The sequence below is a fragment of the Triticum aestivum genome, chromosome 5A (assembly GCF_018294505.1).
Source record: "Triticum aestivum cultivar Chinese Spring chromosome 5A, IWGSC CS RefSeq v2.1, whole genome shotgun sequence".
In the NCBI taxonomy this organism is placed as follows: domain Eukaryota; kingdom Viridiplantae; phylum Streptophyta; class Magnoliopsida; order Poales; family Poaceae; genus Triticum; species Triticum aestivum.
The window spans coordinates 434,818,686-434,844,041 of record NC_057806.1 but is presented as its reverse complement, the minus strand read 5'-3'; positions in this window follow the sequence as shown (position 1 = coordinate 434,844,041).

Below are 25,356 nucleotides of genomic sequence, written 5' to 3'. Positions count from 1 at the left end.
ATTAAACACAAAAAACACAACCAAAACAGAGGCTAGATAAATTATTTATTACTAAACAGGAGCAAAAAGCAAGGAATAAAAATAAAATTGGGTTGCCTCCTAACAAGCGCTATCATTTAATGCCCCTAGCTAGGCATAACAAGCAAGAATAGATCTAGGTATTGCCATCTTTGGTTTTCATTTTTTTAGCGGAATCAAGCTCGAATCCGGGACGTTCTTTACGTTTCCCTTCATATCCTGAAATTTTTAGATCTAAAGAATCCAACCGCTTATTGCAAAGGGTAATCAACATATTCATGCGGTGAATATTTCCACTAATGTTCTTAAGAGGTTCAAGAGATTTCCGCAAGATTTTAGTAACTTCACAATTTTTTTCAAAAACTTGTGTCTCTTCCTGAGTAGGATGAGGCCCATTTTATTGAGGTAGTGTTCCCACTACACCTTCTATAATTTCAAGTGCAATATGGGGATCGATTTCAATAAAATTGCCTTTGGCAACGCAATCCAAGAGTTGTCTATGAGACATATTTAATCCAACATAAAAATTGCGAAGCAAAATTCTCAGATTTATTTCAGAGGTACAATTACAATGAGATTCCATTATTCTCAACCAGGTATCTTTTAGGTTTTCTTCTAACCTTTGTTTAAAGTAAAAGATTTCGAACTCAGGGGTCAACGGAGAAGATAAGGGACTAGCCATAACGACAAAGAAACAAACTAACACACAAGCAAACAAAAAGCAAATGGGCAAAAAGAGGCAAATAGAGTGGGAGGATAGAAAGAGAGAGGGCGAATAAAACAGCAAGGGTGAAGTGGGGGACAGGAAAACGAGAGGCAAATGGCAAATAATGTAATGCGGGAGATAGGGATTGTGATGGGTACTTGGTATGTTGACTTTTGCGCAGACTCCCCGGCAACGGCGCCAACAATGGGTCGTTGACGGGAGATAAAATTTTAACTTGACTTCGCGTGAGCCTCCCCGGCAACGGCGCCAGAAATTCTTCTTGCTACCTCTTGAGCACTGCGTTGGATTTCCCCGAAGAGGAGAGGATGATGCAGCAAAGTAGCGTAAGTATTTCCCTCAGTTTTTGAGAACCAAGGTATCAATCCAGTAGGAGGCTATGCGCGAGTCTCTCGTACCTACACAAAAACAATAGCTCAATGCAACCAATGCGCTTAGGGGTTGTCAATCCCTTCATAGTCACTTACGAAAGTGAGATCTGATAGAGATGATAAATAATATTTTTGGTATTTTTGGTATAGAGATGCAAAGTAAAAAGTAAAAGCAAAGTAATAATAAAGTGATGGAGATTGATATGATAAGAAGAGACCTGGGGGCCATAGGTTTCACTAGTGGCTTCTCTCAAGAGCATAAGTATTCTACGGTGGGTGAACAAATTACTGTTGAGCAATTGACAGAATTGAGCATAGTTATTACTTATGAGAATATCTAGGTATGATCATGTATATAGGCATCACATCCGAGACAAGTAGACTGACTCCTGCCTGCATCTACTACTATTACTCCACTCATCGACCGCTATCCAGCATGCATCTAGAGTATTAAGTTAAACACAGAGTAACGCCTTAAGCAAGATGACATGATGTAGAGGGATAGTTTCATGCAATATGATAAAAACCCCATCTTGTTATCCTCAATGGCAACAATACAATATGTGCCTTGCTGCCCCTTCTGTCACTGGGAAAGGACACCGCAAGATCGAACCCAAAGCTAAGCACTTCTCCCATGGCAAGAACAACCAATCTAGTAGGCCAAACCAAACTGACAATTCGAAGAGACTTGCAAAGATAACCAATCATACATAAAAGAATTCAGAGAAGATTCAAATATTATTCATAGATAGACTTGATCATAAACCCACAATTCATCGGTCTCAACAAACACACCGCAAAAAGAAGATTACATCGAATAGATCTCCACAAGAGGGGTCTGAAGTAACTATGGACCTGTAGGTCTGAAGTAAACTACTCACACTTCATAGGAGGGGCTTGGATGATGATGTAGAAGCCCTCCATGATTGATGCCCCTTCTGGCGGAGCTCCGGAACAGGCCCCAGGATGGGATCTCATGGATACAGAAAGTTGCGGCGGTGGAATTAGGTTTTTGGCTCCGTCCCTGATCGTTTGGGGGTACGTACGTATATATAGGAGGAAGGAGTACGTCGGTGGAGCTTTGAGGGGCCCATGAGGCAGGCGGCACGCCCTAGGGGGGCGCCCTCCACCCTCGTGACCGCCTTGTGGCTTTCTTGACGGAGGGTCCATGTCTCTTGGATCTTATCTGATGAGAAAATCACGTTTCCAAAGGTTTCGTTCCGTTTGGACTCCGTTTGATATTCTGTTTCTCCGAAACACTGAAATAGGCAAAAAACAGCAATTATGGGTTGGGCCTTCGGTTAATAGGTTAGTCCCAAAAATAATATAAAAGTGGAAAATAAATCCCAATGTAGTCCAAAACAGTAGATAATATATCATGGAGCAATCAAAAATTATATATACATTGGAGACGTATCAAGGAGCCATTGTTGTTATATGTGGCTGCTAACACACGTGCTGTTAGTGTGGCCATTGTTGTAGAGCGCAAAGAGGCTGGCAAGGAATACCCGATTCAACGGCTGGTTTACTATGTCAGTGAGGTGCTCATTGAGTCCAAACAGAGATATCCACATTGGCAGAAACTTGTTTATGGGGTGTTCATGGCAAGCCGGAAGCTTAAGCATTACTTCCAGGGTCATCCTATCACTGTGGTTAGCTCTGCTCCTTTAGGAGATATTATTCAAAATAGAGAAGCCACAGGACGAGTTGCCAAGTGGGCCATTGAGCTTGGGCCTCATGGTTTAAAGTATGTGCCACATACTGCCATCAAATCTCAAGAACTAGTGGACTTCATCAATGATTGGACGGAGCTGCAGATGCCTGAAGAGAAGCCGTACAACACATATTGGACTATTCATTTTGATGGGTCCGGGCAATTAGATGGCTCGGGGGCTGGAGTTGTTCTAGCTTCCCCTCAAGGTGACAATTTTTGTTACATACTACGGTTGATGTTGCCCTATACTAACAACGTAGCTGAGTATGAGGCTTTGCTCCATGGTCTTCGGATGGCTAAAGAGATGAGCTTGAGCCGGGTAAGGTTCTTTGGCGACTCGGATTTGGTGGCTCAACAAGTATCAGGCAAGTGAGATTCCAAGGATCCTCTTTTGGCGGCTTATCACAGCGAAGTTGCTGCCATTGCTGGACACTTCAAGGGTTACCAAATGGAACACATTGATCGCAGAAAGAATGAAGCGGCTGATGCTTTAAGCCGGCTGGGGTCTCAGTGTAAGCCGGTGCCACCTAACACTTTCTTAGATGTTCGGCATAGCCCTTCTGTCAAGTTGCCTACAGAGGAAGACTTGGCTGTTCCATAATCGGAAGCACAATTGGTGGTGGCTCTTCACGTAATCCTGGATTGGACAGTGCCATATTCGGCTTATATGACCCGGGGTGAGTTGCCTGAGGATGAGACCTTGGCTAGATAGATAACCCGGCAGTCTAAATCAATGACAATTGCCAACGGTGAGTTGCATCATCATAGTGTCACCGGGGCGTTTCAATGTTGTGTCTCTCCTGAGGAAGGTCAAGAAATTCTTCGTGAGATCCATGAAGGAGATTGTGGACATCATGCCGGGTCAAAGTCTCTTGTGGCTAAAGCTTTCTGTCATGGTTTTTACTGGCTGACGGCTCACGCTGATGCGGAGGATTTGGTCAGTAGGTGTGATGGTTGTCAGAAATTTGCACGACGGGCGCACGTGCCGGCTCAAGAATTGCGGATGATTCCAATTACTTGGCCATTTGCAGTCTGGGGGCTCGATATGGTTGGACCTTTCAAAAGATCCAAAGATAAAAAGACACACCTTTTGGTGGCAGTTGACAAATTCATGAAGTGGGTGGAGGCAGAGCCGGTTAGTAAGTGTGATGCAGCCACAATGGTTCAATTCATGAAAAAGGTGATCTTTCGTATTGGCTTTCCACATAGCATTATAACTGACAATGGTACTAATCTGTCCAAGGGTGCTATGGAGAAATTTTGTCAACGTGAGCATATCCGGCTTGATGTTTCATCAGTAGCTCACCCCCAATCCAATGGTCAAGATGAGAGAGAAAATCAGGAAATCTTGAAAGGTCTCAAGCCCCGGATTATGGTTCCTTTACAACGGATGTCGGGTTGTTGGGTGGAGGAGTTATCCTCTGTGATATGGAGCATCAATACTACCCCTAACAAGTCTACGAGTTATATGCCTTTCTTCATGGTTTATGGAGCAGAGGCAGTCTTGCCTAGTGACATCCGTCATGACTCACCCCGCGTGGCGTCTTACGTTGAAACTGATAACGAACAAGCCCGTCAGGATGCACTTGACCTATTAGATGAAGAGCATGACTTAGCAGAAGCCCGCTCGGTGATTTACCAACAGGACCTGCATCGTTATCACAGCCACCGGGTTAAGTCCATAACCTTTCAGGAAGGTGACTTGGTGCTCCGGCTCATCCAGGACCAAACTGATGCACACAAATTATCCCCACCTTGGGAAGGACCATTTGTGGTCAACAAGAACTTGAACAATGGGTCATACTACCTCATCGATGTTCGAGAGCACAAAGACTCACGTAAGTCGGAGGAAAAGACCCGCCGGCCATGGAATATCGCTCATCTTTGGCCTTACTATACTTGAGCCACCGGCTCTCATAATGTACATACTTTGACATTGTATATATTATGACAAGTAATAAAGCAAGACCTCTATCCTTCCTCATTCTCAATAAATCACATGGCTTTATCATTATACTTTCAAAATGACCAAGTAGGGGCTGATTGTAATCAAATCTAGCTTAACCCTTTGGTCCGGCTCATGATCTTATTCGAATCTAGCCGTTAAACCTTATTATCACTAGGGGGATTCTTGTTCAACATAGGTTGTATTCGAACCAAAGAGAACATAGCCGTCGGTACCGTCTTGATCGGTGCAATGCCAAACTCACTAGGGGGCTTCTTGATCATATTCAAATCATAGCTTAACCCCTTTCAGGTCCGACTTGGAACGTATTCGAATGAGGGTCGTTAAAAACCTCTCAAGGTCATTTGGGGGCTTCCTGTTCGAACATAGGTCGTATTCGAACCAAAGAGAACACAGTTGTCGGTACCCTCTTGATCGGTGCAATACCAAAGCCACTGGGGGCTACATGATTGTATTCGAATCCTAGCATAACCCCTTTGGTCCGGTTTACTAATCGTATTCGAATTAGAAGCCTCCAAATTTTTCTTGGTGTTTGACTTACATTGCTTGAAAGACAATCTTTTGTTTTTCGGTTTTGTTGTCTAAATCTAAGTGTAAGTATGGTTTCAATTTAAACCGGCTTGATTTTTTGATGATGAATCACCGGTGTATGACAGTCATCATACATATGGAAGTATTGGCTTCTGAAGAGTGGGTTATCACCCTTACTGTTCGGGTCACATAAGCCGGCAGTCCAGATTCAAGATCACAGGTATGATATTGTCGTTAAAATTCATAACAGGCTCATCTGTGTTTTCTTCAATCAGAGGCTTTCCAGCCTTAATTATCCTTACATCCAGCCTTGATTATACAGTTATGTTAGTTTCCATGGTTGTGTACTGGGCGTTTTGACCCGTCGGGCGATAAACCGCCAGGACAGTTTTCATATTTTACATATAGGAATAGATTCAAACACTACAGATATTGTAAAGGATGTAAGGCATATGTTGACATATGAATAAAAGTGTTGTACACAGCACAATATGCATGCTGGCATACGCAGAACGTGAAGTTTTAAGCTAGCCTATTACACGGCGCTTGGAGCCCAAAGGAATATTGATGTTTTTAAGCTCTCATAGCAGATGATAAACAAAAGCTGTCTCATCAATCCTGGCCGGGTTGATTGGATGGTTATGACTCATCCCTTGCTGATTCATCCTCCAACACCGTTTGGAAATTGGGCTTGGACCAATCAAAGCCATGAAGGGCAATGAACTCAGCCTCATCATCAATTAAACTAGACGGGTCAATTTCTGAGGTGAAGGTGTGCTGTCAAACCAGTGGGATTAAATTCGTCACTTTATACGACGGAGTAGCCACCTTTTTATTTTCAGCATCAAAACCCGGCTGATACTGGGTAAGATTGGTTTCTTCGGCAATGATGGTGGCATGAGGACGAATCTCTTTTACACAATCATCAAAGTCTTCTTGGTCGAAGGGACTCCCATCTTCCTTAAAGCTGGGGTACCCCTTGGCTACGTCCATCAGGTCTAGCTCCAGTACCCAGGCTTTGGAGCGACTTAAAGCAGTTACGGCTCTGGCTCTCACGCAGGAACGCTTGACTTCTTGAAACCTGGCGGGTAAGATGGATAGCTTCTTCAAAACACCACTCAATAGGTGTGGCCCTTGGTTAGCTAGGGAGATAATGGCAAGAGCCCATTGAGCTCCAGTATACAGTTGCTCTATAAGGGTGTAAACCGCCTTGAGCTTTATCAAGCTATTTTGACTCAGATTGCTGCTCCGGGGACCTGTGAGGTATTTCCAATAGGTTAAGTAGGAGGCTCACATTATGATGACAAAAATAGACTTAAAGTAAATAATAAGGTGACTCACTGAAGATTCCAGAGACCATCTGAGACACACGGTTCTTTAAACCGGTGAGTTCAGTGGTAACTTCCTTGAGAGCCGCCTTGGCCGTTTTAGCACGTTGTGTCAGGGCAGTCTTTTCATCGGCCCAAGATTTTTTTCTCTGCATCAAAACTGGTCTTCAGTTTCTCTGCTTCAGACATGCTCTACTGGAGTTTGGATTCAATCTTCTTGGTTTCAGTCTCCTGAGTCGATAGTCGGGTCTTGGCTTCAGTCAATTGGGATTCCAGTTCTGCGGTTGCAGCCTGTATACAGAATAAGGTTGTTAGTTTCATGGCGGATTATAAAAGCAAGTCCCAAGTGTTTTTGCAAGCAATAACACTTGGCACTTGGGGGCTAATGTTTGTCAGCACAATCTTATTAACAAAGGAGTTGGATTTTTTCAGAAGTCCTAAGTGCTTTGCAAGCAAGTCCACTTGGCACTTGGGGGCTAATGTGTATTGTTTTTTTTTCCTACTTAAGAATCGGCTCATTCATACTAATTAAGCCGTCCCTTGGGGACTACACATGCAACAATTATGCTATCATCAGAATTCGGGTGACAGTATATAAACCGGACTTGGAGGAAGTCTAGGACAGGAGCTTCTAAACATTTCAAAGTCTACAGATTATTCAAGTTTTTTTCATAATCAGAAGACTTGGGGGCTAATAGGATGTATATATAAGCCGGATGACATACCTCATATTCCTGATACAACTGTTTGACCATTTCAATCTCTGAGTCACGACTAGAGTTGACTTGGTTAAGGTAGCCAGATAGTACTTCGCCAATACTCAGCTAGGTGTAGTGGGAGACATCAAACCTCACTTTTTGCCTCTCCATAACCTCTTGCTTGGAGGAGTGTCTTGCCAGTACAGTTGTATTACCTGGCTCAACGAATCTGCTACCAGTGATTAAAACATCATTTCCATAAGTCTCCGGCGGGTTAGCTGAGCTTGACGGTTCAATAGTGGATGGATTGAGAACGGTTTCGTCAACAGACGGCTCATGAAGATCTGGGTGAACATTGGCAGCAGGGTCTTCCAGTGCTTCAGGTTGTTCGGAGGCAAGAGTCGGCTGCGCCGGTTCAACAATTTTCGGGTCTTCAGCCGGTTTGGCCACCTTGGCCTTTGGCTTTGCTTGACCACTAAGGAGAATTTAAAGAGTCAACATAATGATACAAGCATAAAGGTGCAGAAGAAGGATAATTATCTTTACCCTGGGGTGGTCTTAAAATCCAGCAGCTAAGTTTGGGAGGAATCACCAAAGGAGAAACGAGCAATCTCCTGCAAAGAATGAAATTATGATTGAGTGATTTATAAAAATGACTCATTCATCAAAGTTAAGAGGTTAAAGAACCTCATTCTGGCGTTTTCAAGGAGGTTTTGGTAAGCCGGAGGGTAACTCATCATCTCCACTGGTCCGGGTCTGACGGTGGCTCTCATGTTGCTGCTTTTTAAAAAGAAAATGAGGATCCAAATAATCCAAGGGGTGTGAAAACCTTACTTTCCGGGTTACCCGCCGAGGTTTCTGCCTTGGCAAAGGTTCTGAGTTGGAGGAAATAATAGTTACCTCTTCTTCTACTGCCTGGCTGGCCCCCGTGTCATCCTGGTAATAGTCAGTGTCAATAAGGTTGTTAAAAAGCAGGCCAAGAGAGTCATGGGCTACCTCCGACTCAGAGACGTCATCCAACTTGAACATGTCAGAAGCAGTTGTTTTCTTCTTAGATTTTCTGGTCGTCTTCTTGGCGGCTATTGCGGCGGCCCTAGCTTTTTTGGCAGTCTCATGATCATATTTGGCCTTCCAAAACTCAGATTTAGCCTATAGGAAAATACCAGGTTGAAACTCATGCAAAAACTTAACTATTGAAGAAAAAAGAGTCAAGGGGATTTACCTTTGGTGCCGGGTTAAGTTTGCAGAAAGGATTAAATCCTACTTTACTACAGTCTTCATATTTGCTGTTTACGAGGGTGGTTGACATTTCAATGATGGCTTCTTCAGTCAGACGTACAGAGCTATGGCGTAACGGATCATCTGCTCCTCTGGTGTAGTTGTACATCAAGTCAGATTAGCGACTTAGAGGGATGATCCACCATGTGATCCAATAGCGGATCAAGTCAACTCTAGTTAAGCCATTTCCTAGCAAGGCTTGAACCCTTTTGATGGTTGGGATGAGTTTCTTACGTTCAACAGCAAAAAGCTTATTAGGGAGTGAATATTTAGCGTCAAGACGTCAGCGCGATAACCCGACATTGGTCTTTCATCAGCTGGCGATATGTCTTTGCAATAAAACCAAGTTTGGTTCCAGTCCTTGAGATGGCTTGGCAAGACTACTAAAGGAAAGACAGCATCTCGTCTGCGCTGAATCAAAATTCCACCAAGTTCCAAGCTGGGGTCGTTGGTGTATTCATTCCGGAGGTTCAAATAGAAATACTCTCTGAAGAGTTCAACAGTAGGTTCTTCTTGAAGATAAACCTCGCAGAGAACTTGGAAATTGCAAATGTTTGATATGGAATTGGGTCCAATGTCTTGCGGATGAAGCTTGAAAAATGCAGGACCTCTCTAAAGAAATTTGAGCCGGGCGGTGAAAACCCCCGGTTCATAAGGTCAGTAAAGACGATGATTTCACCATCTTTTGGCTGAGGCTTTTCTTCGGCCGGATCAGGGGCGCGGTAGGACATGACGCTCTTCTCTAGTAAATACCCAACGGTGACAAAATCCTTCAGAGTGTCCTCAGTGACTATGGAAGGGACCCAGTTGCAAACTATCGTCGTCTTTGGCGGCATGGCAAAAAAACAAGTTAAAAAGGAAGTAATTTGCCGGTTCAAGTTAATTGGTGTAATCACATGTTAATGATTGCAATACAAATGTGTAATGGCGGCTTAAATAAGGGCTAATGGTATATGAAGGAAAAATGAGCCAGCATGGTAAGCCGCCATGACTAAAGATATTCAAAAGTTGCCAGCGACAACAAATTGGTTAAGTACCAAGGTAAACAAGTTTCACAGACTGCAGATATTACTTTGGATCAATGGCTGTTCAGAAAAGAAAAATAAATCTGTCGGCGTTCTGGGAACGGGGGTCCCCAGACTTGCTTGCCTGCGGCCTGCGGCGTGGCTCAAAGGGGGGCCCAGCGCGGCCCATCTTCACCAACACAAACCCAAGACCCTCACAAGGGGCCAAGCCTCGCAGGGCGGACGATGCGGAGCTTCCTCAGGCGCGGCCTCGTCAGGCTGGCTCATGAGGAGGCGGAGAGATCAAGGCGGGGTACCTCACGAGGTGCCCGTGACGCAAGCCATGACGACCGGGGGCGCCAGGCGGGTGCCAGCCCGCGCAGTGTCCTCCTTCCTCTTTGGTGCAAAGGGGGCAAGCGCAGTCGCGGAGTACCGAGGCATCAGGAAAAGGTTGCCATTTCGGTGCAACGAGCCCAAGACCAGGACGACTATGAGATGGAGGTCATCGTGGAGCCCAAGACGGCGTCATCACCAGAGCTTTGCGCAGGCGAAGACTACTTTTGTCAGGATAGATGATACCAGCTGTCCCCCTTCAAATTAGCCCACCATTGTTGGCTCCCTTCCTGCTCGATATTTGGGAAGAGGACCAGGGCCTCTATAAATAGGACCAGCCACCCACACAGCAAAGGGGGGCTGAGAGATCCGAAGGAAAGAGAGGGGTTTCGATCAGAAAGAGAGAGAGAGAAAGGCGATTGAACTCCTCCCAGCAGTTCATCGCCCCAGCCAAGAACAGACCCTCGCGAGGCTGTTCTTCCTTGCATTGTTCATCATCATCAGCCCAAGAGGCAATCCACCACACCACACACTGGAGTAGGGTATTACACCACAACGGTGGCCCGAACCAGTATAAACCCTGTGTCTCTTGTGTTGTTCTTTCCTTAGTTTAGATCCTAGCAAGGCGGAGGAGTGCAGGTAGGTAGGAGGCGAAATCTCCGCGCGCACCCCAGTGTTCGAACCTCAAGGGTCTGCCGGAACCCGAAATCCGACAAAATCTTGACCCAAAAAGTCAGTACAGACGAGTTCATGAGCTTGCACAAGATTTTTCTTCCAAGAAAGAGGATCTACTGATACTGAAAGTGGAAATAAAACAGCTACCGCATCAGTTTAACACAGTTCTCAGATCAAAGAGGCTTGTAGTATAGCCTGAACGATGAACTACGATGAACTCCGACGAACTACGAAGAACACGAAGGAGCTCGCAAACCCTAGTGCGGATCTAAGGTACAAAAAAGCAGAAACTTATAGCTGCAGATCTGTTGTGGAGAGTCGTCGCCGTTGTCTGGATCGACTCAGGTTGATGCAGCGGCCGAGGTTGAAGAAGACGAAGTGCTCTGTGACGGCGGTGGAGCTCGAGCGGCATAGGGGTTGCGAGAGAAGGAAGAAGGAGAAAAATGTGAGATGGTTTTCGGATCCTATTTATAAGGAAAGGGGCGATAGGTAGGCGCGAAAGACGAGGAGAACAAAATGATGATTATCCAGCTAATTGGACGCCTCAATTTTCCGAATGCATTTAAGATGAAGATCCATTAAGGTGACGTCGTGGCGGGTTTCCAAAATTTCTGGAGATGACGTCATGGCGGGTTACAAGGTAGATGGATTTTTTCTAAGTGTTGGAGATTGACATGAACAAAGTTCAAATCTGTTGGGGATCGTAGCAGAAATTAAAAAAATTCTACGCATCACCAAGATCAATCTATGGAGTATTCTAGCAATGAGGGGAATAGGAGTGCATCTACATACCCTTGTAGATCGCGAGCGGAAACGTTCAAGTGAACGGGGATGATGGAGTCGTACTCGCCGTGATCCAAATCACCGATGACCAAGTGCTGAACGGACAGCACCTCCGCGTTCAACACACGTACGGTTGGGAAGACGTCTCCTCCTTCTTGATCCAGCAAGGGGGAAGGAGAGGTTGATGAAGATCTAGCAGCACGACGGCGTGGTGGTGAATGCAGCAGGATCCCGGCAGGGCTTCGCCAAGTACAAGCGGGGAGGAGAGGTGTTACGGAGGGAGAGGGAGGCGCCAAGAGCAAGGTGTGGCTGCCCTCCCTCCCTTCCACTATATATAGGGGCTAGGGGGGTGCATGCCCCCTTGGAGATCCCATCTAAAAGGGGGGGGGGGCTGGGTGCAACGGCCCCCTTAGGGTTTCCAACCAGGGGGGCGCATGCCCCCTCGGGGGGGCAACGGCCCCCTAGGGTTTCCAACCCTAGGCACCTTGGGCCCTTGGGTGGGATGCACCAGCCCATCAGGGGCTGGTTCCCATGCCACTTCAGCCCATGGGGCCCTCCGGGATAGGTGGCCCCATCCGGTGGACCCCCGGGACCCTTTCGATGGTCCCGGTACAATACCGGTAACCCCCGAAACCTTCCCGCTGGCCGAAACTGGACTTCCTATATATAAATCTTTACCTCTGGACCATTTCGGAACTCCTCGTGACGTCCGGGATCTCATCCGGGACTCCGAACAACTTTCGGGTTACTGCACACTAATATCTCTACAACCCTAGCATCATCGAACCTTAAGTGTGTAGACCCTACGGGTTCGGGAGACATGCAGACATGACCGAGACGCCTCTCCGGTCAATAACCAACAGCGGGATCTGGATACCCATGTTGGCTCCCACATGCTCCTCGATGATCTCATCGGATGAACCACGATGTCAAGGACTTAATCAATCCCGTATACAATTCCTTTTGTCAATCGGTATGTTACTTGTTCGAGACTCGATCGTCGGTATCCCAATACCTTGTTCAGTATCGTTACCGACAAGTCACTTTACTCGTACCATAATGCATGATCCCGCGATCAACCACTTGATCACATTGAGCTCATTATGATGATGCATTACCGAGTGGGCCCAGAGATACCTCTCCGTCATACGGAGTGACAAATCCCAGTCTCGATTCGTGCCAACCCAACAGACACTTTCGGAGATACCTGTAATGTACCTTTATAGTCACCCAGTTACGTTGTGACGTTTGGCACACCCAAGGTACTCCTACGGTATCCGGGAGTTGCACAATCTCATGGTCTAAGGAAATGATACTTGACATTCAGAAAAGCTACAGCAAACGAACTACACAATCTTTGAGCTAAGCTTAGGATTGGGTCTTGTCCATCACATCATTCTCCTAATGATGTGATCCCGTTATCAATGACATCTAATGTCCATAGTCAGGAAACCATGACTATCTTTTGATCAACAAGCTAGTCAACTAGAGGCTCACTAGGGACGTGTTGTGGTCTATGTATTCACACATGTATTACAATTTCCCGGATAACACAATTATAGCATGAACAATAGACAATTATCATGAACAAAGAAATATAATAATAACCATTTTATTATTGCCTCTAGGGCATATTTCCAACAAAATCAACTTGGGGCCTAATGTTGGGGATATGACTACCATATATGACCTACCCAGGAGGGGCCGGGTCAACCACAATGGCGGTTTACCTAAATGAAGCCCAAGAGTATACAAGATGACGGTTCATAGTTAGGCTTATAATAGGCCCAAGCCCAGAGGCAGCTTAAGGCCCGTAAGTATAAACCGCCATGTATGAATAGACTTGTAATGTAAGGCATGTAAGATACGTCACCGAGTCGGACACGTTGTATGAGCCGGCCGGGACTCTGTAGGCCGCAGGGCGTCAACTCGTGTATACAAGGGGACGACCCGGCGGCGACTTAGGACAAGAAACAACAGATTGAGAGCCAGGTTAAGCGAATTCGCTCCTTGGTCATCGAAACCTAGCAATACCATATCAACTCGACTAGGCCTTTACCTTCACCGCAAGGGGCCGAACCAGTATAAACCTCTCGTGTCCTTTGTCCTGTTTAACCCCTTTAAGCTTCCTAGTTGCGATGGCTCCAAGATTAAGTCCTTTCACTAGGACATCTGCCGTGACAATTCCATGACACATATTCTTTTCTTTATAGCATGGAAATTTGGACTTCTATACGATTCAGAGCAATGGTCTAGTTTTGACATGAAGATTTCAATACTCAAGCATATCAACATGCAACCACGCCTTTCAAAATATCAACACTAAAGCAAGTTATCCCTAGCTCACTATGCTCAATCATTGATCCATTCATGAAACACACTCGCATATTAGCTGCATCCAATGCTCAAGTACGATCATAGTGCCCCTTAGTTGGTGCTTTACAAGAGAAGATGGAGACTCGAGTAAAACATAAAAATTGCATAAAGTAAAAAGAAAGGCCCTTGGTAGAGGGAAGTAGGGATTTGTAGAGGTGCCAGAGCTCAAAGTGAAAAGATAGAGATAAAACATTTTGGGACTGGGCATCCCTAATACCTTCCATGCTAGATATATCATAGGTGGTTCCCAAATGATTGAGTAGTTCCCAATACTTTCCATGCTAGATATATCATAGGTGGTTCCCAAACAAAAATAAATTTTATTTCTTTTTCCACCATACTTTCACATTCCATGGCTAACCGAATCCACGGGCGCTGTCCATACCAACACTTTCCAAGGAATTTATTATTTCACAACATAAAGTAAATTCATTTTTCATTTCGGGACTGGGCATCCCTAATACCTTTGTCATACTCTCGTGCAATGACAAGTGAATAAACACTAATCTTGAGAATTACACATCTAGCATGGAAAAATACCAGGCACCCCCTACTGTTTCATGAGCGGTACGAGCACACAAAAAGGAAAATTATTTTGAAGATTAGAGATGGCACATACAAATTTTCTTAGAATGGCACGGAAATACCGCATATAGGTAGGTATAGTGGACTCATATGGAAAAATTGGTTGAAGGATTTCAGATGCACAAGTAGTGATCATACTTAGTGCAAATGAAGGCTAGCACAAGATTGAGAAGCATCCAACCAAGAAATGAAAAATCTCATAAGCGAGCATTATGCCTAACTAACACCAAATAATGCACCATGATGACGCACAAGTATAGGGGATCAGTCGTAGTCCTTTCGATAAGTAAGAGTGTCGAACCCAACAAGGAGGAGAAGGAAATGACAAGTGGTTTTCAGCAAGGTATTCTCTGCAAGAACTGAAATTATAAGTAATGAATAGTTCGATAGCAAGATATTTGTAAAAAGCAAGTAACGATAGCAGTAACAAAGGTGAGGCAAGGTAGCTGTCGGTGTCAAAACCGGCGGATCTCGGGTAGGGGGTCCCGAACTGTGCGTCTAGGCCGGATGGTAACTGGAGGCAGGGGACACAATGTTTTACCCAGGTTCGGGCCCTCTTGATGGAGGTAAAACCCTACGTCCTCCTTGATTAATATTGATGATATGGGTAGTACAAGAGTAGATCTACCACGAGATCAGAGAGGCTAAACCCAAGAAGCTAGCCTATGGTATGATTGTATGTTGTGATTGTTGTCCTACGGACTAAAACCCTTCGATTTATATAGACACCGGAGAGGGTTAGGTTTACACAAGGTCGGTTACAAAGGAGGAGATATCCATATCCGTATTGCCTAGCTTGCCTTCTACGCCAAGTAGAGTCGCATCCGGACATGAGATGAAGTCTTCAATCTCGTATCTTCATAGTCTAATAGTCCGGCCAATGGAGGTAGTCCGGCTGTCCGGAGATCCCCTAATCCAGGACTCCCTCAGTAGCCCCTTGTCGGTGTCAAAACCGGTGGATCTCGAGTAGGGGGTCCCGAACTGTGCGTCTAGGCCGGATGGTAACAGGAGGCAAGGGACACGAAGTTTTACCCAGGTTCGGGCCCTCTCGATGGAGGTAAAACCCTACGTCCTGCTTGATTAATATTGATGATATGGGTAGTACAAGAGTAGATCTACCACGAGATCAGAGAGGCTAAACCCTAGAAGCTAGCCTATGGTATGATTGTTGATGTGTATATGTCGTCCTACGAACTAAAACCCTCCAGTTTATATAGACACCGGAGAGGGTTAGGGTTACATAGAGTCGGTTATAATGGTAGGAGATCTGAACATCCATATCACCAAGCTTGCCTTCCACGCAAAGGAAAGTCCCTTCCGGACACGGGACGGAGTCTTCAATATTATATCTTCATAGTCCAGGAGTCCGGCTGAAGGTATAGTTCGGCTATCCGAACACCCCCTAATCCAGGACTCCCTTAGTAGCCCCTGAACCAGGCTTCAATGACGACGAGTCCGGCGCGCAAATTGTTTTCGGCATTGCAATGCGGGTTCCTCCTCCAAGTACTTCATAGAAGATTTTAAACACAAAGATAGTGTCCGGTTCTGCAAAATAAGTTTTCCACATATTGCCATAGAGAGAATAATATTTACACAAATCTAATCCGCTGACGTATTCCGTGGTGCGACACACCATGGCCAAGCCTTTATTCGAGTCGTTTAATTATCCCACCTTAGCGCGTCATGCGAGGAGGTTTCCTTGGCATGTCTTGTCCAAGCAGAGATCGTGCCCCCTTATTTCGGGATTCTCATCAATACGAGCATGGGTAACCCAACCGCTTCCAGGACTCCTAGATCATAGGCAAGTCCAAACGGACACGGGGAGGATGCTCGATATCCACCCTCTTTATAAAGGGACGAGGCCTTTTATTTTTCCCTCCCGTGCTCAATCGAATCCTTCCCCCACCTCAAGCTCAAACACCCAAAGTTCAGGTCAGGTGCTCCGAACCTTCAGTCATGTCCGGATCTAGCCTTCAAGGCCGATGGGTGCCTTCTTCCATCACGGAAGAAGACGTCAAAAAGTTGAGGGAGGCCAGATATCTGACCGCCGAGATTCTGCATTGGCTGCCTCCCCGGGGGCAGGCCGTCCCCTCCCCCGATCCCAACGAGAGCATCGTGTTCATCTCCCACTTCCTCTGAGGTCTAGGCCTTGCATTGGATCCTTTTGTCAGGGGCTTGATGTTTTACTATGGGCTAGATTTCCATGATCTAGCTCCGGACTCCTTTCTTCATATCACGACATTTATTGTTGTGTGCGAGGCCTTCCTCCGGGTTACCCCTCACTTTGGCCTATGGCTCAAGACCTTTGAAGTAAAACCGAAGATGATCGAGGGGCAACATGCAGAGTGTGGAGGTGCCTCAATATGCAAGATGACGGGAGCTGCATGGCCCAAAGGTTCCATTCCAGAGGTGTCTGAATTGTGGCAACAGGAGTGGTTCTACATCACGGCTCCTAGAAGTGCCAAGTGGGCGGCCGCCCCTGTCTTCTGCCCGGGCCCTCCACCACAACTGATGTCATGGATTAGCAGAGGATTGAGCTGGGGTCCGGCCAAGGACGTGCCTAAACTGCAAAGCCGCATTCAAGATCTCTTTAATGGAGATTTCAGTTTGGTTGCGGTAGCACAAGTTATGCTGGTTCACCAAGTCCAGCCTTGCAAACGCCGGCCTCTTCGCTTGTGGGAGTTTAATCCCGAGGGACCGCGCGCCATTCAAAATTTCCTCGGCCTGACGCACGAGGAGATGTACAAATCGTTCTTCGTACTTCAAGTGGAGTGTCCGGAAATCACCGAGGACGTGGGCCTGAGTAGCAACCGTGCCGCCGAACAGGTAAGGCATCTTTCGATCGAGCGTACTACCTCTCCTTTCGTGCGAAGTTATTTCTGAGAGTCTGCTTTTTGACCAGGACTGGCTAACGAAGGCGAAGTTGATTCGGTGCTCAGCCCCCCTCCCTGAGGGTTTGGAAAATCCGGTATTGGAAAAGATGCTCCAGGCCACACTTTGCCCGGAGCTCTTGAAGGAAAATGCGGGCGGTCTTGGGCCCCCAACGCTGGCCGCTCTAGTCGAGGGAGCGAGCATCTCCATGAAGGAAGATGATCAGAAGAGGAAAAGGATTGCGTGTGGGGATTCGGAAGCCGAAGCTTCCAAACGGGAGAAGAAGTCTCCCACAGAGGGTCCTACCCCGGGGGGTGCGGTTGCTGCACAAAGTCCGGGGGGATCAATTCTCCCACAAGTCGTAAGTGACCCAAAATACCTTAATAGTACAGATATGCCGTCTTTTCTTCTGAGAAAATAACCACTGCATATATCTTTGTAGTTCGGGCCTTAGCCCCTCTCAGATGAGCTCGTCTTCGGGGGATCTTCTTCCGGAGATGATAGAGAGCGAAACGCCTCCTCCAGACTCCTCCGCTCCAGAAGCGGGCGATCCTGAAGTGTCGTCGCGGAGGGCCTCTCCGGATCCGGCGAGGCTAGAAGATAATTCCATCGACCCCCGAAGCTTCCCGTGTCCGGCTCCCGAAGAGAGCAAGCAAACGAGTCCGACACCGTCTAGTGTACGGTCGGATGTTCTGAGGGAGTTGGTGGGGCGAGCAGCCATCTCAGATGAACACCGTGTGCTGATGAATACGGTGATGGAGAGAATCTCATCCGCCGAAAGCGGATTGCATAAATCTTTTATGAGTCTACTGACAGGTTTTGAGGTACGTAAAATAATGTATGATAGTCCTGCACATGCTAAGTGTGCCCTGTGTAGATAGTAGCCCCTGAGACTCTGGTTGTCGTTGGGAACGACGATGATCAGAGAATCATAATCCCAGGTAGTAACCATACTGCCTTTATGAGCAGGTGATGGAAGATCCGGTGGCTAGCCGGACTAGCGAGTTTGCCCATTTAAAATGGTAGTTGGATGCGGCAGACGCCGACATCGAGCTTGTTAACAAGAGGCTTGACGAGGCGCAGGGTAGGTGTTATTATCTGGTAAACGCCGCATAGTAAGAGCAGCATGAAGCCAGTATATTTAACCTGTTATGACTGCAGATGGAGCTGGCACTGTTGAAGCCTTGCGGGCGGAACTTGCCCGAGCCAAGGAACAAGCGAGATTGGGCAATGCGGCTGCTTTGAAGGCGGCCGAAGAGTTGCGAGCCGAGAATGCCGCGCATGGCGAGAGCCGGGATAAGATGGCCAGTATGGCCGTAGAATTAAAAGCCGCCGTCGACCGTTGCCGGGTTCTTGAAAAGGAAAACCAGGCGAAGGCATCGGACCTTGAGAAGGCTGCTGCAACGGGAAAAGACCTCCGCTCTACAATGAGGGCAAAGAAGGAGGAGCTGCGGGAAGCCGGGGATATTGTAGCCGGGAAATCCTTTATGCTGCAGAGGAAGTTCTGAGATCCAGGGTATGCCCCTCTGGATCGGCTGTGGAGTTCGGAAGATGTGTATATGGATTTGGCGGCGAGCGCTGCCGATGCGGCCAAGTACTTCCAGAGTCAGACGGACCGTGAAGTAGACCAGCTGTTTTGGAAACAATTCCTTTCTCCCGAGCGTCCACTTTTATTGACGGACCAATTAGCTGAATGGGCCGAACTAAATTGGTTGTCCGGACTCTCCATGAGGTCTGTTGTGGATCAGCTATGGCCGGAAAGGTCAAAACCGAGCAGCTATTTCAGCTTGGTGCAGCAGTTCCTTGACGTGGTGCCGCGCATAAATGCGATGAAGAGTTCGGCGTGCATAGAAGGCACACGAATGGCCTTTGCCCGTGCTAAAGCATACTGGGCAGAGATGGATGCTACCACTATTGCAGCGCAGGATTCAGCCATAGGTCGAAGGGCTGCTGAGCACTACTTTGAGGAAGTTCTTGAGGGTGCTCATTTGATAGAGACCAAGTGCTCAAAAAATATTATGTTTGAGTGACATGTAATCTCATTGTAAGCGAAATGCTTTTATAAATTTTCATAAGGCTACTTTTATACTTTTGCCTGAAAGTATTGTGATGCCTCCTGGGCGGCCGTTTATGTATACATGTGTATAACCTGAAAGATTGCAGTCGTCGGCTTCAACCCCCACGCATATAATGCGGAGGTGTTTGCAGAAACACGCGTTCACACTTAACCCAACGTCTTGGTCCTATTAAGGAGGTGATAGCGAAGCGAATGAGGCAACCGGACTATAACGCTTTAACACTTTCACTTAGCCATAGGAGTTTGACAGTGGGGCTACTAGATAGCCCCTGGTGGCTCCGCACTCTCCCGATCCCGGGGTGCGTACATGCCTGGCCGGAAAACGTCCCTTCATTAAGGCGGAGGAATTCTAACATTCCCATGGGTCATCGAGTGGTTGACCAGTCTCACGCTATATCATGACAGTCAGTTTTCGGCTTTGTCTACCGAGGTGCTCATCCGGATGGACCAGGGAACAATCGCAGTAGTTCTCCTGGTGCTACCTTAGCCGGTAAAGCGGACCGTAAGGCACCAAAACACAGGAGACGGGCAAACCCAACATTTGACCAAAGACAATGATTCGGAGCTGATGCATATAGGGCCAAACTCGCGACGCCGAACACTCCCTAAGGTATTCGGTCTTTGTGGTATAAACCGGGCCTAAGTAATGGCCTTTGTGAGAAGCCCCTTGTGTCCAGGTACATGCATTGTTCTGGCGTGGCCACATGTCAAGGCGTCAGCATCCTTCTCAATGGTGGATGTGTATCAACAAGAGACAGTAAAAAAGGTTTACGCAGGGTCTTAATCTAAAAAGAATCCTTGGAGCGGGTCCCTGCTGCACGTCTGCGTCTGTGTCTCCGTTGTGCCGTATCCTGCACGGGTGTAGCATGATGATCGTCTATAAAAGAGATAATTTAGGTGAAAAAGGTTGTCGTGCAAAAAGATAGTTTTTTAAAGAAACCATGTATAATTCAACATGAGAAGAAATTGCCACTTGTCTGCGTGCGTTGAGCCCCTTGTTTTGACAAATAGGGGTGTGACCATTTATTCGGTATAAGTAGCGGCGCCGGACTCGATTAGTTGTGTCTGAGGTCTTGACGACCTATTGGATGCCTTTGCTAGTCCGGGCGCCTTTAGTGTGCGGCTGCCAAGGCAGCCTCACTCTCTTCTGCGCGTAGAAATTGCTTGATATTTCCATGTACTGAAATGATGCCACGTGGACCGGGCATCTTGAGTGTGAGGGAGGCATAGTGTGGTATTGCATTAAAGCGAGCGAAAGCGTCGCGTCCGAGCAGTGCTTGATAGCCACTTTAAAACGGAGTGATGTGGAAGGTTAAATGCTCGCGACGGAAGTTATCGGGGGAGCCAAATATAACTTGTAGTAGGAGGGAGCCCGTACAACGAGCCCCTGGGCCTGGCGTTACTCCTTTAAAGGTAGTATTGCTATGGGGAATTTGTGTTGGGTCTAACCTCATTCCGCGGATTGTATCCTGATATATTAGGTTTAGGCTGCTGCCGCCGTCCATCAAGACTCGTGCGAAGTGATATCCGCCAATTACTAGGTCCAATACCAGGGCAGCCCATCCTGTGTGTCGGATACTTGCTGAGTAATCACGATGGTCGAAAGTGATCGGTTGAGACCACCAGTGGCAGGACTTCGCGGTGACAGGCACTTGGGTATATTTTCCTGGGAGTGCCACATTGTTTTTTCCCTTGATCACGTGTAACACATTTACTGTTTTGACTTCTGGTGGAAATTTATTTTGTTCCCCCGTGTCTTGCTTGGGGGGCTCGTCCTCGTCTTGACTTGGTGTGTCCTCCCCCTTGTGTACGGCGTTGAGCTTGCCGGACTGCTTGAAGACCCAAAATTCTTTGTGGGTATGATTAGCAGGTTTACCTGGGGTACTGTGAATATGACATACTTGGTCCAGAATTTTGTTGAGGATGGATAGTTCATCTCTGGTGCCTTTAGTGGGCGACTTTTGACCTGGCTGAGAGCTTTTGAATCCGGCATTTACTGTCGTGCCCTTCGTGCTGTCTTCTTTATTCCGACGTTTGTTATTGCTGTTGCGCCGTGATTTCCTGTTTCTATCTCTAACTTCCGATGTACTGGGGTCGCTGGTGCTGCATCTGGCTAGCCAGCTGTCCTCACCCGCGCAAAAGCGGGTCATGAGGTTTGTTAATGCGGCCATCGTTCTCGGCTTATTTTGGCCGAGGTGTCTGGCGAGCCATTCGTCACGGACGCTATGCTTGAAAGCTGCTAAGGCTTCAGTGTCCGGACAGTCGACAATCTGGTACTTTTTAGTGAGAAACCTGTTCCAAAGCTTTCGGGCTGACTCTCCGGGCTGTTGAGTTATATGACTCAAATCGTCCGCATCCTGAGGTCGGACATAAGTTCCTTGAAAATTTGCCCGAATGGCATCTTCGAGCTCTTCCCAACTTCCAATGGAGCTTTCGGAGAGGCCTTTGAGCCAGTGACGAGCTGGCCCTTTGAGCTTGAGGGGTAAGTTTTTGATGGTGTGGAGATCATCTCCTCGAGCCATATGGATATGAAGGATATAGTCCTCAATCCAAACACCGGGGTCTGTTGTTCCATCGTATGCCTCTATGTTTACGGGTTTGAATCCCTCTGGAAATTCATGGTCCAGCACCTCGTCGGTGAAACATAGAGGGTGTGCGGCACCCCTGTAGCTGGGTGTACCGCGTTGTTCAGATATTTGTTGTGTTGCATTGTATGCTGGGGGGGCGCTTGCGTGGTCCATAGATGGATCTTGTTGCGCCGTCCTTTGGGTGCGAACCCTCGCCTGGGTCGCGTGTTGTATTGTGAGCGGTGTTGTATGCCGCTCTGTGTTGGTAGAGGGGTCGTCTATCCGACCAGGTGGCTGCTTTGATATTTAGTTGTGGGGGGTATGCGGCCTCCTCATAGAATTCGGGTAGTAGCTTCCGCTTTGGGTAGCTCTTGGAGGAGTGATTGTCACCGTACCTTGCTGCAGTGTTGAGTATTTTGCTCCATCTGAATTGGAGTGTGTCTTGCACGGCCTTGAGCCTTCGCTTATGCTTTTTAAGGCTCCTCGCGGTGGCAACAAGCCTTTTATGGGCGTTCTGCTGCTCCGGGTGCCTGTTCGGCGTTATGTCGTCCGGACCATTATCCTTGATAGGATTTGTTTGTTCGGCTTGATTATCCGGATTGTCGTTGTCCGGCAACGGTTCGCCCTGCTCCAGCGCTGGGTCTGTGTGATCGCTATTTCTGTCGAGGCGGGATTTGGGGCGGCACTTGCGTCACTGCTTTGACTGCTTTTCGAGGGAACAATCCTTCGGTGCGTCCTTCCGCTCTTCGTCGTCATCTTTTGGTGCATCCACCATGTATACATCATATGATGAGGTGGCGTTCCAGGGCTCAATAGGCGCTGGTTCTTCATCGTCTCCTTCATCGGCGTCCATACCATCAATGTCGTCGGAGTCGAAGTCGAGCATGTCCATTAAGTCGTCGACAGTGGCTACGAAGTGGGTGGTGGGTGGGTTTTGAATTACTTCATCGTCTGTACCCCAACCTTGCTGACAGTAGTCCGGCCAGGGCTCTCCTGATAAAGAGAGAGACTTCAGTGACTTCAGGATATCGCCGAAAGGCGAGTGCTGAAAGACGTCCGCGGCTGTGAACTCCATGATCGGCGCCGAATCGGATTCGATCGGCAGGGGAGCGGAGGGTTCAGAGTTCAGCGAAGAATCCAACTCCATGGAGTCACGAGTCTTGCAGAGTACGGGGCTCGTGTTCGGCTCAACCGCCGTTGGGATTACAGCCCCCGAGGTGGCATCCAACCGCCCATCCTCGATCGGCGCGGTTGGCTCCGAAATAAGGGTCGGAGCCGATGCGGGTGCGGCCTCCGGGCACTGTTCGGCGGCAGAGCTAGATCGTGCTCGTCGTGACAGTGCGGCGCGCTCGGCAGTGGTTCGAATCCGTCGAAGATCAAGTCTCCGCGGATGTCAGCTGTGTAGTTTAAACTTCGGAATCTGACCTGACGGCCAGGGGCGTAGCTTTCGATCTGCTCTAGATGGCCAAGCGAATTGGCCCGCAGTGCGAAGCCGCCAAAGACGAAGATCTGTCCGGGTAGGAAGGTCTCACCCTGGACTGCATCGCTACTGGTGATCGTAGGAGCCATCGGGCCTGACAGCGACAACATAGAGGAACTCTTAATGAAAGCACCAATGTCGGTGTCAAAACCGGCGGATCTCGGGTAGGGGGTCCCGAACTGTGCGTCTAGGCTGGATGGTAACAAGAGGCAAGGGACACGAAGTTTTACCCAGGTTCGGGCCCTCTTGATGGAGGTAAAACCCTACGTTCTGCTTGATTAATATTGATGATATGGGTAGTACAAGAGTAGATCTACCACGAGATCAGAGAGGCTAAACCCTAGAAGCTAGCCTATGGTATGATTGTTGATGTGTATATATTGTCCTACGGACTAAAACCCTCCGGTTTATATAGACACCGGAGAGGGTTAGGGTTACATAGAGTCGGTTACAATGGTAGGAGATCTGAACATCCGTATTGCCAAGCTTGCCTTCCACGCCAATAAAAGTCCCTTCCGGACACGGGACGGAGTCTTCAATCTTATATCTTCATAGTCCAGGAGTCCGGCTGAAGGTATAGTTCGGCTATCCGAACACCCCCTAATCAAGGACTCCCTCACCCCTGAACCAGGCTTCAATGACGATGAGTCCGGCACGCAGTATTGTCTTCGGCATTGCAAGGTGGGTTCCTTCTCCGAATACATCACAGAAGAATTTGAATACGAGGATATTGTCCGACCCTGCAAAATAAGTTCCACATTCCACCGTAGAGAGAATAATATTTTCGCAGATCTAATTTGCAGGCTTGTCTTGGCAGCATGACGTTATGTCATGGCCCGGTGATTATTCGAACCGTTTCCTTTAACCAGCCCCGCACATAACGCGAGGCAGTTTTTCGACATGTCTTGGTAAAGCAGAGATCGTGTCCCCTTATTACGGGATTCTCATCAATACGGGCATGGGTAACCCAACCGCGCCATCAACTGCGGCGCTTGGGGGATAAGCGAGTTTTACCAGGAAAGTGGGGACACTTAGCTTCGTCCGCCCAGATAAAGGGATAAGGATTCACCTTTCTATCCACGCCTTCTTCCTCCTTCGCTCATCCGTTTTCGCACACTCGAGCTCTAGCGCCCAAGTCCACACTTCCCACCTCAACCTTCTCCAACCATGTCCGGAGCGGGAGGCAAGTGGATGGTCTCCTCCGTCATGGAGGGAGACATCAAGAAACTGAGGAGAGCCGGATACCTGCCCGACAACATCGCACACCGGCTCCCAGATGAGGGGCAGCTCATCCCCACCCCCAGGCCCCATGAGAGGGTAGTATTCCTCACCCATTTCCTCCGTGGACTGGGATTCCCTCTCCATCCATTCGTCTGGGGGATCATGTTCTATTACGGCCTGGATTTCCACGATCTGGCCCCGAACTTCATCCTCAACATCTCGGTGTTTATCGTCGTGTGCGAGGCCTTCCTCCGGATCAAGCCCCACTTCGGCTTATGGCTGAAGACCTTCAATGTCAAGCCGAAGGTGGTGGGAGGCCGCTAGGCGGAGTGCGGAGGCGCCATGGTGGGCAAGATTCCCAACATAACATGGCTCAAGGGCTCCTTTGTGGAAACCATAAAGGGGTGGCAATCGGGGTGGTTCTACATCCCCGAGCCGCGCGACCCTGTATGGGCAGCGGCCCCCGAGTTCCGATCTGGCATCCCCATGCGGCTCACCTCCTGGAAAGAGAAGGGCCTGTCCTGGGGTAGTTCGAAAGAGCTGACCGGACTCCAAACATGTATTCAAAACATGGTGAACAAGAAGCTCAAGCTTGTGAACATAGTCCAAGTTATGCTCATCCGTCGGATCCTCCCGTGCCAACGACGGGAGTTCAACTTGTGGGAGTTCGACCCGACGCAGCACTGAACTCTGAACAGGCTCTTCGACACGACTCATGAAGATGCCTGGAGGGTGCTGTTCAAAAGTGCCGAGGTC